This window comes from Octopus bimaculoides, chromosome 3 (genome assembly GCF_046866305.1).
Source record: "Octopus bimaculoides isolate indiv1 chromosome 3, ASM4686630v1, whole genome shotgun sequence".
Lineage (NCBI taxonomy): Eukaryota > Metazoa > Mollusca > Cephalopoda > Octopoda > Octopodidae > Octopus > Octopus bimaculoides.
In genome coordinates this window covers 97,974,337-97,988,063 of record NC_142930.1, presented here as the reverse complement: position 1 = coordinate 97,988,063, position 13,727 = coordinate 97,974,337, and the positions used below count along the sequence as shown (strand labels likewise).

Below are 13,727 nucleotides of genomic sequence, written 5' to 3'. Positions count from 1 at the left end.
GTGTGTGTGTGTGCGTGCGTATAACGAAATTTTATATACTACATTTCGAGAAATATATACACGTTTACTCTTTAATTTAATTCAGTCAATTGGCTAGAGCACCTTACCGTAGGTTTAGTCGAACAAATCGATCCCAGTACTGATTTTAATTCTGGTATTATTCTTTTGAACCGCGAAGTTTTGCCGACTTAAATAATCCGACAGTGAATGTAAAGTGTGGAGAAAACACATGTAGTAGGTTTCATAAAACTACAATTTGAAGTCCAAAATATGATTAGAAAAGAAACTCGTGGTAATCATGGAGATGAAATGACGAATGCTTTCCGGTCTTGAATAGAAAGTCTAACAATATTACTAATACATGACTTTCGGCCATATCACGCTGAGAGCACTGGTTCTTGTCCGATCACCGAGGTTAAGCAACGTCGAGCCTAGTGAGTACTTAGATGGGTAACCGCTTGGGAATCCTAGGTGCTGTAAGCGTCCCACATATAAGGCGGCGAGCTGTCAGAAGCGTTAGCATACCAGGCGAAATGCTTAACGCTATTTCGTCTGTCTTTATGTTCTGAGTTCAAATTCCGCCGTGGTCGACTTTGCCGTTCATCCTTTCGGGGTCGATAAATTAAGTACCAGTTGCATACTGGGGTCGATCTAATCGACTAGCGCCTGCAAATTTCGGCCCTTGTGCCTAAAGTAGAAAAGAATATTACTAATACATGCATCCAGAAAAGGGCTCTTCTTTTGTGTGCTATCGAAATTATAGATATCGGTAGACAGCAGAAGATGCTTCTTGTGATGAGAGTATTTTAGTATAACCAGATAATGACTCGTGGCAAGGAATATAAAAATAATCTAAGAACATTTGGGATCTACTAATTTTGATAACAATAACCGTAACGTCCACTATAATCTGGAGCCGACGAATGGTTTCTGAGCGAATTTGATAGATGGTGATTGTTTCTAAGTCTGTCCGATAAACACATTTACATGCATACATTTGTGTGTGCCCTTTATCTGTATTAGTTCCCCACTACCACCACCACCACCACCACCATCAACATCAACACCTCTACTTGACAACCGGCGCTGGCTTGTTTTTGTCCCTGTAGCTTAGCTATTCAGCAATAGACCAAGAGAATATGTACCCGACTTTAAAAAATATAAGAACTAGGGTTGATCTGTTACACTAAAACCTTTGAAGGTGGTGCTTTAGGATGGCAGTAGTCAAATGACTGAAACAAGTAAAACATGTGTGTGTGTGTGTGTGTGTGTGTGTGTGTGTGTGTGTGTGTGTGTGTGTGTGTGTGTGTGTGTGTGTGTGTGTGTGTGTGTGTGTGTGTGTGTGTGTGTGCGAGTGCGCGCCCGGGCGTTTACATGCAATAGGCCCGAATATTAAGGAAGTTTCCTTTGCAACCATGAATGAGGTCCCAGATTAGATGTCGCTGAGTGACATCTTTAAGAAATACGCTTCTCTACAAAGTGAAGTTCGGCCTTCAGCTTGTATTGAAAATAGGAGACATAAACTATATAAAAGTCGATCGGGTGTATTGTACTTGTAATGTGAAAAGCACAAAGCCACACAGTGAGTCAAACTAATTAAAACTGAGAATTACTTCAAAGATACACCTCTATATGGAATGCACTGTGACTTACACAGTCATTTAGATTCGGGTAATTCAATAGAATTTAATAAACCGATCTCTCGTCTTCAGATGAGGGATGCCTAAAACTATACACACACTCGTATGTATATTTATCTATCTATCTATTTATTTAAATATATATATATATATATATATATATATATATATATATATATAATGAATACTAACAATAATGTTATCGCCAATGACGGTGATCAGTATAACAATGGTACTAATAATTGTAGGTTTCTGAAAACAGCTGTTCAATTCTAAATAGCCTAAGGAACATAAAGGATCCCGCTCTATGGAAACTGTTAGTTTCTATAAGAAAATTTTCCATTACTCTGTAGATCCACTCCTACATTCACTTATTCAATTATCCATATGTACGGTATGTGCGTGTTTACACATGTAGCTATGTGATACGTATATGTGTTATGTATCATAGGTCTGCATACGCACAAACGTATATGCACGTGTGTGTGTGCCAGTGTTACGATAAAAGTATATGGTATGCATGTGTGTGTGTGTGTGCGTGTGTGTGTTTGTATGTATATATATATATGTATATGTATGTATATAAATATATATATATATATATATATATATATATATATATATATATATATATATATATATATATATATATATATATATATATAGGTAAATACGTAGAATGATAGATAGATAGATAGATAGATAGATAGATAGATAGATAGATAGATAGATAGATAGATAGATAGATAAGTAAGCTAGTATGTACATAGGTAGTTAGGTAGATAGGGAAATGTGTAGTTAGATAAGTAGGTAGGCGATATAGGTGGGTAAGTTGCTTAATAAGTAGGTATATGGATAGGTAGGGTGGTTAGTTGAGAGGTAGATTAACTTAACAAATCGCATACGGATGAAAAGTGAGAAGTTATATTCGCCGAGAGACTCATTTAGTGAATGAAAGATAATAGAAGTAAAACTGCTAGTATTTAATTACATCTGTCAGTGCTTCAAAGAAGAAATAATCTCTAAGAGGAGTGCTTTCTCCTGGTTTCTGTTGTGTTCATGTGAAAGCGATTAGAAGTTTGGATGAACCGTCTCATATAATTCTTGTGTATAATCTCCATTTACCTTCGGAAAAAGTTTGTTAATTCTAAATAATCTACTAATTATAGTCTGATGTGCCAAATCAGCTGGAAATAATAATTCACAAACACACAACCCTCCCACTGTACATATACATGCGTGTGCGCATATTCGTAAATGGATACTAATTTATACGGATGTCTTTTCCGCATTCTCGGTCTGCTAAGTTCTTTAGCGGGTTAAGATATTTAAGCTCTGGATACAGATTTAGAATATCCCTGCTTATACTTCTAGTTTATTACTATCAGGAGCTTTATCGTCCCGCATGGTCTAAGATATGAGAGTTATAAAAAAATAAATATGTTCATATGTTCAGTAAAGTTACAGATAAAAGGTGAATGAGTTAGAGAGGTTGATCATGTGTCAGCTATCAAAAGGGATGTTACTACGTATGAAAAGGCTACGTGAGCATTTGCAATTCTAATAGAACCGTGATGGTATCAATCGCATCGGTTTCAGAGGATCTGCGAAGGCTATAGGTGCATTCTTTTCTTCCAAGCCAAACCAGGAAATATAAAGATAGCATTGAGATATGAAAATAAAAGGGTGTTGAAAGACAATTCACTCATATTCCATCCTCAGCTTTAAGCCTTATTCTAGACCCAAACGCTTAACTTAGCCATTCGGCGATCAACAGATATTTTCCAATTATTATAATAATTAGATAATAATAATTATTGCTATTGTTATTGTTATTATCACTGGTCTTATTGTTGTTGTTGTTGTTGTTGTTGTTATTATTATTATTATTATTATTATTATTATTATTATTATTATTATTATTATTATTATTATCATTGCCTTTGCACAGCTTCTAACGCTGGAGATGTATTACAGTGTCAGCTGTTCACTACCAGTAAATTAAGGTAACACCTCTTATTTTTCGAGCACCTTCCGGAGTATTCGAGCAGTTCCAAGCAGTGCTGTTTTCTACAAGTGCTCCACCCTTATTGTAGCCCCTGTTTGTTCCACGTACTTCCCGAGATATTTGCTCACTGTTCCCAGGGCTCCGACAATTATTGGTACTACTGCTACCTGTTTCATCGACCACAACTGCTTAATTTCCCAAGCTAACCTGTGATGTATCTCGACTTTTCTTTCTTCCTTATCGCATACCTTGTTGTCAGCTGGGCATGCTATATCTATGATCCAGCATAGTTTGTCCGGCTTCCTATTCTCTATCTCATGGTCGCACTGGATCATAAAATCCCATAAGATCTTTCCATTTTGATTTTCGACGATGCCTTCAGGTTTGCGGTCGTACCAATTTTTTGCTCTGACAAGTCCATATTTGTTGCAGAGTGTCCAGTGGAAAACCTGGCTATATTGTCGTGGCGTCTTTTATATTCCTTCTGGGCTAGTGACGCACATTGGTTGATAATATGCCATACGGTTTCACCGTTTTGTCCACAGATTCTGCACTCATCACTTTCTGCTGTGTTGTCTATTCTGTATTTTATGTAGTTTGTTCTTAGTGCTTGCTCTTGGGCAGCACAGATTGGAGCCTCCGTTTCCGGTTTTAAATTACTTTTAGTCATCCACAGCCATCTTTTTTCTCTGTCTGTCTTATCTTCAACATCCCTATGAAATTGACCATGCATTCTTTTCTTTACCCACCTATTTTCAGTTTCATTCGTTTTCAATTTCTTGTATAGAGCTTTATCTTTGCAATCTTTCATCCTATACAAGCCTGACCTTCCTACTTCTAATAATAGTGGATCTGTAGCATTTTTTACATACCATGCTATGTTGTTTTCTTCTGCTCTAATGCTGTGTTCGCATCCAATAAGTCCTCCCCACTCTTTTTCTTAGTACATGCAGTCTGTCTGTGTCACTTTTTGGGTGGAGTGGTCCATATCTAGTATGCAACTTCCTTATCTTTCTGCCAAAGCTTTTCGTAGACAGTAGACAGTTCGTCTACTGTCCATGCGATTACTCCTGCTCCATATCTAAGGAGTGAACCGCCCAGGTGTTGATAGCTTCGATCTTATTTCGTCCATTTAATTTCGATTTATCTATCTGTCTCAGTCTGCGCAAGTACTCCACCGTAAATTTTCCTGTCATTTCTTTCTTCATCAATTTATCCATTTCCAAAATCTCCAAGTACTTATAGCCCCTCTCTTCTATCTGCTTCAAAACCTCCCCCGACGATATCGTTAGCTCGTCCATACATTTGATCTTGCCTCTCTTCAAGACTAACACACCACACTTTCTCAGTCCGAACTCCATTCTGATACATCATATCGACGCGGGAACTGACTTGGACTTCATCTTTACCATAAAGTTTGAGGTCATCCATGAATAACAAATCGTTGACTTTTTGTTGGCGTCCATGAATAACAAATCGTTGACTTTTCGGTCTAACAGAGAGATTTCCTTCGAGAGCTTGTCTAACCCGGCCTGGATTTTTCTTTTCCATCATAGAACGTTTCTTTTGTCAGTCCCCTTATGTCTCTTTTTCTTGACATCAACACCCACGTTTTCTGCTACAACAATACTTACTGCCTTTATCAAATTATTTGTTTCTGTGACGTTGTTTGTCCTGATGTATTTCAGAATTTCATTGACATTTTTCGTTTCTTGGTTCAATTTCCATCGATCAACCTTTTTAAGGTTGCAAATAATGTCGCTATCGTTCTCCTGTAGTCTTGCCATTATCCTGTCGTAGATTGCCTTTTGTTCATCTGTCATGTCACCATTAGTTTTATTGTCTTCTTTTAGATCATCTATATGTCTCTCATCAAGTAAACTACCACTGCTCCTTTCCTGTGCTATGGGATTACTCTTATTAGTAAGAATTGTATTTTCATTGTTATCTCTGCTGCTATTTCCCATGACCCGTCTTTTGATAGCTTCGAGCTCTAATTCTGTGAACCAACAATTTTTTGTTATTGCTCTAGCTTGATCACATATTCTCTGTTCCGTGAGTTGAAATAATCCCTTCTCTCTCCAATGATCATGCATACGTTGTCAGTAATCCCTAATTTGAGCACCATTTTCATCTACCGGACTGCTCAGGTAGTAACACCCCATGACCACAGCATTAATTTGCTTGCTCCATCTACGCTGTGTGCGGTGGTCCCTTTCTGGATATCGACAGGCTGGAGCCGGACCAGAATCTCTGAGCCTTCTGGGTATACCACTGTCATCATCAATGGCTTATTTTGATTTTTCATTGTCACCCATATGAGGTAGCGATTATCAGGTTGCGCATTTACCAGTGTTTTTATTGTGACACCATCTCTATATGTATCACTATTAATCAGTCCATAAGACACCACCTGTTTCCTTTCATTATTATTATTATTCAGTAGTTTTATTTTTATAACGTGCTTTCACTTCACTACCGAGCGCAGCTCTGTGCGCCTTGGGTATGTGCTGTGGTTTGCTGTGGTGCTCTTATGTTTACTGTATTGAAAGTGTTTTGCGTAGAATGTGTGCAGTACCCAGTAGTGCAATTTTCTTCTTCTTCTTCTTCTTCTTCTTCTTCTTCTTATTATTATTATTATTATTATTATTATTATTATTATGATTATCATCATCATCATAACTGATATCACTGATATTACTGTTTTTTGTCTAGTAATTCAACCTATTCTATTTGTAATTACTGGTAGAAAAAACAATAATTATATATATATACTGATATTCACGTCGTTGAATTTTTGAATTTCTGAATTCAATTGTGTTGTTGCAATAAACGGTGTGTTTACGTATTTGGGTAACATATTAAAGTTTTAAGTTTTCTTGGGATGTTCGTTTGTCTATCTCGTTGGAGAATACAGTAGGACTTTTGCAATGAAAAGGATATTTACATTTTCGAATACTCAGGGAGAGTCAAAAGAAAAGAAAACAAGTTGTAGATAGTAAAGTTTTAAGATTAACTAAATATGGTCTTTTGTATGACCGCACAGAGAGAAATGGTATTGTTCTGAGAATAAAAAGGAGGATGATGTTTACATTTTCGAATACTCAAAGAGAGAGGAAAGGATAAGTATTCACACAGTAGTCGTAGATATTAAAGGTTTTCTTTTTTTAAGTTTATCGTTTGTGAGTTTGAAAGCTGTATGCATGTAAGTTTCCTAACTTATTTTATTTTGAGGGAGATTGAAAATATTCACAGGAAATTGTAGATATTCTAGTCTTTGGGAATAGTAGGAGAAAGAGATGTTCACCTCGTTGGATTTTTAAATTTCTGAATTTCTTTTTCTTTTGGAATTTTTCTTTTCTTCTTAAAAGTTTTGCTGTGGTTTACAGTTTTTGTAGTTGTGCAGTGTATGTATATTGGCAGGTGCTTACTTCTTTAATTTTTTTATCACACATTTAATTGTGTTGTTACACAATTAAATGCGCGATACATATTCTGTTATTTAGGGAAGAAGGGAAGACAACATTTTCGCACAAAATTGGAGATATTGAAGTTTTTAAATTTTTTGACGTGTTCGTTTGTGTGTCCAAAGCTGTAGATATGTAAGTTGCTTTGCTTATTTTGAAGGAAATTCAAAATAGTCACAGAGTAACTGTAGATATTCCAGTCTTCTAGAGTTATTTTTTCAGTTGTCCTGCTGGGTTGTGTTAATGTTTCTGTGTCTTCAGCTGCTGACAGGTCAGAGTAGCGAAGAACACGTCCAGCCGCTGCCACGTCCAGCCGCCTTATTATTATTATTATTATTATTATTATTATTATTATTATTATTATTATTTGTTGTTGTTGTTTTTGTTGTTGTTGTTGTTGTTGTTGTTGTTGTTGTTGTTTTCTTCTTTCTTCAAATTTTCTTCCATTTCTCGCCAAGTGTCTTCCGTACACCTAGAAACTCGTAGTATGCATTCTCAGTTTACACACGCAAATTCACAGGTAATATATGTATTTAGAAAAAAAGAAAAATCATGAATGGATGTTTTCACAGCGATAATGCTCTTCTCAGTACATGAGTCGTTCCAGTTAACACGATTTTTTGCACTTCCTGTAGGGATGGTAAGCCTGGTATTATTTTCAAATAGATTTCAGTACCTTTTTTTTTATCATTCCTAGAGATCCTACAATCACTGTTACGGTAGTCGCCTTGGGGTGCCACATTTTATCAGTTTCTATTCGCAAGTCTTTATATTTACTGATCTTGTCAAATTCTTTCGCCGCTATATTATGATCACAGGGAATACTCAGGTCAATTAATAAACACGTCTTCTTTGTTTGATCTTTTATAATAATATCCGGTTATTATTATTATTATTATTATTATTATTATTATTATTATTATTATTATTATTATTATTATCATTATTACTATTGTTATTATCATCATCATCATTATCATTATTGTTATTATCATTATCATTATTATTATTATTATTATTATTATTATTATTATTATTATTATTATTATTATTATTATTATTATTATTATTATTATTATTATTATTATTAAGGCGGTGAACTGGCTGAATTGTTAGCATGCTGGAAGAAATGCTTAGCGATATGTTGCCCGTAGTTACGTTCTGAGTTCAAATTGCGCCGAGATTGACTTTACCTATCATTCTTTCGGAGATGATAAATTAAGTACCAGTTGAGTACTGGAGTTGATGTAATCGACTATCCCCCTCCCCCAAATTTCAGGCCTTGCGTCTATAATAGAAACGATTATTATTATTATTGTAGTCGCCGCACCGTATACAATATTGTGAGGTTGTTGATTGAAGATATTGTGTGTACCGGGAGTTTGAACTGTTTGTCAAGTCACAACAAGGACCTCAGACAGACAGAACTTTACGAAAAATACGTGCAGTTCCAAGTAATGCCGGGGGCTAGCTAGTAGAATTGTTAGCATGCCAGGCGAAAGCGGTATTTCGTCTGCTGCTACGTTCTGAGTTTAAATTCCGCCGAGGTCGATTTCGCCTTTCATCTTTTCGGGGTCGATTAAATAAGAACTAGTTACGCACTGAGGTCGATGTAATGACTTAATCCCTTCCCCAAAATTTGAGGCTATGTGCTCCCATTAGAAAGGATTATTATTATTATTATTATTATTATTATTATTATTATTATTATTATTATTATCATCATCATCATCATCATCAAGACTGGGCAAAAGTACGTATATTTCGATGTAAAAATACTTAATCATTTTAAGTTTATATTTCATGGTATATAACTATTCTATGTTCCCTGTGACAAACCATTTAATTTTTTTTTCCTCAGATATGGTATAGTTCAGGTAAGATTAGTTAATATGTTCTTAATTTTTAAAACGACAGAAGAGTGTGATCCGAAAAAGATTTGTATGTTAAGAGATGACACCTTAAAGTACCTATCATTGATTGTAATTGTCACATGTTTATTTTGTTGACAGAACAAGAGAATTTACTTATTTTAGATATATTAGAAGTCGCGAAGCTGAAGTTTACTTCTTTAGTGTCTATTATATTAACTAACGATATATACTTTAGTTACTGCCCCACTGAAAACAGGATCTCTTCATTGCATATTGACGTCTCATCTTTCTCAATCAATATATGTCCCTATCACTTTTAATTTCATACTTTTTTTGCGTATAGCATACGTGATAACAATATGACAATATTGATTCTTTGATGAGATCCAAAACGTAATCATTTTTCTAGCTTTGTATATTTCCTGCCTAGATTCAACGCGACCAAGTGGATAAATATATCGATCAGGTATTCTGAGTTAGTATCTTGTTCTTTGATACTTCAGCTATAGATAGAGTTAATCAAGATAATCAACTTTAGAGAGTATATATATATATATTATATATGTGTGTATGAGTCTATCTATCATTCTACACACACACACACACACACAGACACATTTACTGAACGAATGCTTACAATTTGAAAGAAATTACCTGTTTATTTTAAAGTTATTTCGTGCATATAGATTTATGTACAAGTTGAGTCTATTAAGAATATCGAGTAAAGTTTTAATATCTATCTTGTAAGTTGTATAAAAATATAAATAATACGAAACAATTTCATACACCTATGTTGTACAATTAAAATTGAGCAATACTGTTCGGCTATTTTACATCTATTAATTTGCTTCACATTTAAATAATACTGATTATGTTAGAGTGTATGCTACATTAGCTGAAGTTAGTAAAATAAACAGATATTTGCTTCATTTATTCCGATTACTCTACGACATGCATTTGATATAGGTAAATTACAAGCATAGAAAATATTCTGAATCTAAAATAAAAGACATTGTAATCAGCCATTTGCTTTGGTATTTTAATGGATCAATATAGTTCTATTTAAAGTCATTTTATGAGGATTCTAATCGATAAATTTACTTAGAACATAATTGTGCTTAGCTACTGCAATTTTCTCACTCTGTCTCCAAATTCGGGGCTATTTCTGAAATTTAAGAATAGGTTGGCTATAAACAGAATAACCCAATTAAACAGAGGAAATGAATTCGTAACAACATTATTTGATATTAATTACTAATTAACGGGAAATATTTTTATAATAATTAATTATGCCGCTAGTCTATTAAGATAAGAGTTCAATAGACAGACTGGAAATGCCAAACTCGTTTCAATCTGTCTAATAATATTACATTTTCATTATAATCTATTGATAGCAGACGGCACTTTTGTAACAATTTAATTCCCCGTTTTCTTATCTAGAAGCCATTTTCTATCAGGTCAAAGTTAAAATTAACATTCATTGTCATTTCCTGTTTTATTACAGCAGTATATCATTGTATGTCCATAAGCTATATAAGGGTGCCATGTCATGATACATCGTTTCTATTGGAAGAAATTAAGTTGCAAATTCCGAGAATAAAATACTAGAATTTTACTTTGGAATGGGATTACAGTTGTAAAACTGTTTTAGCAGAAACTGTAAATAGAGTCAAGCTGATTTTAAGCGGGATTCAAGAAAGGTTCAGCACTATTTGCAATGTTGTAGTCTCCAGTGCACGTAGAAAGAATTTTCTTGGAAGTATTCTTGGAAAGATTTTCAAAAAAGTATAATGAAAGCTTCCACAATATGAAATGACTTACTAACCTCCACTTTTTTAATGGCATTTTGATAAATCCAAATTTTATAAAATATTTGAAAAGAATTATAGCGTAGTCTATTCATGACTAAATATATGTCACTTGGTTGTATGTTACCAATATCACTTGATTTAATAAGTTATAGGTATTTTCTATGGTTTATCATATAGCATTACATTTAGTGTACGTTTCACTCGTTTATTATTTTATAAAACGCTTCATACAATGGGTCATGCAATACATTTTATATCACTTGCAATGATATATTACAGCAAGCAAATAAGGAAGGCAATGAATTGTAGCTCTCTCTGCTCGAAATAGTAGCTAGTCCTCCTTCAAACCATACGCTGTAGTTTTAGAAGAGAATGCAACGTATTCCAGTAAGTATCACTACCGAGAAAAAAATAGGATTATCGAGGATGAAATGTTAGTAATCACACATCTCCTCGGACAGCTAAATAATAACAACATATAATTTAGAATTACATATCAATAAATCTCGGGAATAATTATGTTCTGCATAGAGTTACTCGTGCTCTCACAGATGCATTATAGTGTTTTATCGAAAATCAAATAGTTAACACCTGCATTGATACAGACATTATTTTGTATCACAATACTGGTTAAATCTGGATAAGCTAAATTTAGTAAGTTATTTTTCTTGCTCAGTTCTCCCTCTGACTGCGCATTAAATCTACATAAATAACCGAAAATAATAAAAATGAAAATAACCCAAATATGGAAGGGGCAGAATTTGTCACCGCAGGCTTCACCCCTCTAAGCTTCTGTCACTCCACGTAAACACAGTCTATACTCCAGAACATTATCACAGCATACTTAGTAAAATAAATATCTCTCACTCACGCAAAACATACGCAAACAAAAATTGCAGCAGCATCAAACACTTCTTTAATCCTAAGCACTGTTCTGGTTTGCGTACCATCAACAACAAATTCTCAGAAATAGCAACTGTCGTGCGTGCTATGACTGATTCTAACTTGTAGCGTTTACTGTTGCTTTCAATAGAATGTAGTGTCAGAAATAATGGAGAATGGGGAGAGTGTAACATGCTCAAACATTTCTATTGCATTTCATGTAATTCATCAATGTACGCAGTAGAGTGGAAACATGGCTTAACTGAAAAAACAATGGCCCTATGGTTTACCCTCATCGTTTTAGACCGAACATTTGTATGATATAGAAATACTTGATCAGGGCTGTACTGTACCTACAGAAACAAACAACAGTGAATTACTTGACTCTTAAATTCTATAATTTCTATTAACATTTATTTTTAAGTCTTTCACAGTAACCTACACAGCATTTTCTTTTGAGTATACGTATAACCATCGGTAAAATAACAATTATATTTACTTTTCTGACGCGATTACCTGTACTTACACCAGGAAATATTTACATTTTCTGCAAAATAAATGAAGCATCTCACATTACTATAAAAAGTGACATGTTACCATTCAAAGGTTAATGTGATGGAGATACTAGAGACTAAAAAATGAAAAGAAATTGACAAATATATTAGCACAAAGAGAAAACTAGAGAGAGAGAAAGAGAGAAAATTAGTGGGTTGATATAAAAAGAAAGAAATATCAGGCTAACTGATGACTATTTTCAATAAATTAGCATGTGGTACAGTACATATTTCTACACGTTCTCTAGTGCAGTCCTGAAATATTATGACAAACACACTGGGAAAATATCAAACATGTTATACTTTAAAAAGTTTTTTGTATTTTAATTTTCTGAATTAAAAAGAAATTATTGGCGAAGTTGTTGATTACGCAATTTCTAATCTTCATTAAAGTTCTTCTTGCAACATTAATTATACCTTCCTTCATATAGTCAACTCTACGTCTCGTTACTTTTTCCCCATTTTCCTTCATATTATTTATCAATCTCAGCTTTACTTTGCCTGGTTTCATCTTAATTTCACCATTTCTTTTACACTCTACTGATTGTAAATACATTACCAATAATTTCTACTGAATTAAACTTACACCTGCTGTCTCTGCTCAAATGGAAACTGAGATAAATCAGTACGCAATGTACAATTTACACAAAATGAAAGAACAAAGTAAACAACAAAGTGCAGTATAAACATACTGGGAATATAAAATGAGTATTTCAGGAAAATTACTTCTTAAAGATTGTTTAATGCATACATTTAAAATTGAAAGGTTATGTTTCATTTAGCTTCTTTCTACACATCAAATCAAATTTTAAAGCATAATGCATTAAAAAGGATAGGGTAAATATAACGCAAAAAACCACGGTTGTTTTTCAATGCGATCATATTCAAATGTTTAAATGTTCTCATACCCTTGTTTGTTCTAACATTCTCTAAGCGTTAGTTTGCTATATAGTAAATAATAATTTCCGACATGAATACAAGGCCAGAAATTTGAGAAGGGAAAGTGGAAGAGTCTATTATGTCGAGCTCATACTTCACTATTACGTTATCAACTGAAATCGAAAGAGGAAAAGCAAAGCTTAACTGAAATGGGATTTGAGCGCAGAATGTTAAGAGCTGAAATTCATAGCGCAAAGACATTTTGTCGCTAGTAAAAATGATTCTGCTGATGCAGAGACCGCAAACTTGTAAGTAATTATGTTTCGTTAGATTTTTTTCCCCATAATTTTCGAGTCAGGGATAAGAAAAGATAAGCTTTCCCTGGGTCAAATATTGAGATAAATTTCGATTCTTGAGTAAAGCTCTGCTAATGCCCTTCTAGATGTTGCTAATGTCACACAATTCAGTGCCTTTTTCATACAAGGACTATCTTGGCAAATTAATATATCAATGTTCTTTGATTGTACAGTGGCCCCTATAGAATGCATGAAATATTAAACATTGTCTTAATTTCATTTCAATCTACCAACGTCATTAACGTTATTGAGAGCG

At 34.1% G+C, this 13,727-nt stretch overlaps 1 protein-coding gene and 1 pseudogene across 4 annotated transcripts in view; both read left to right on the top strand.

The window, feature by feature from the left end:
- The window catches only part of LOC106868055 (uncharacterized), a 617,273-nt gene that overhangs the window by 105,013 nt on the left and 498,533 nt on the right, over window positions 1–13,727 (top strand). The window lies entirely within an intron of this gene.
- On the top strand, window positions 365–483 carry LOC128247484 (5S ribosomal RNA; annotated as a pseudogene).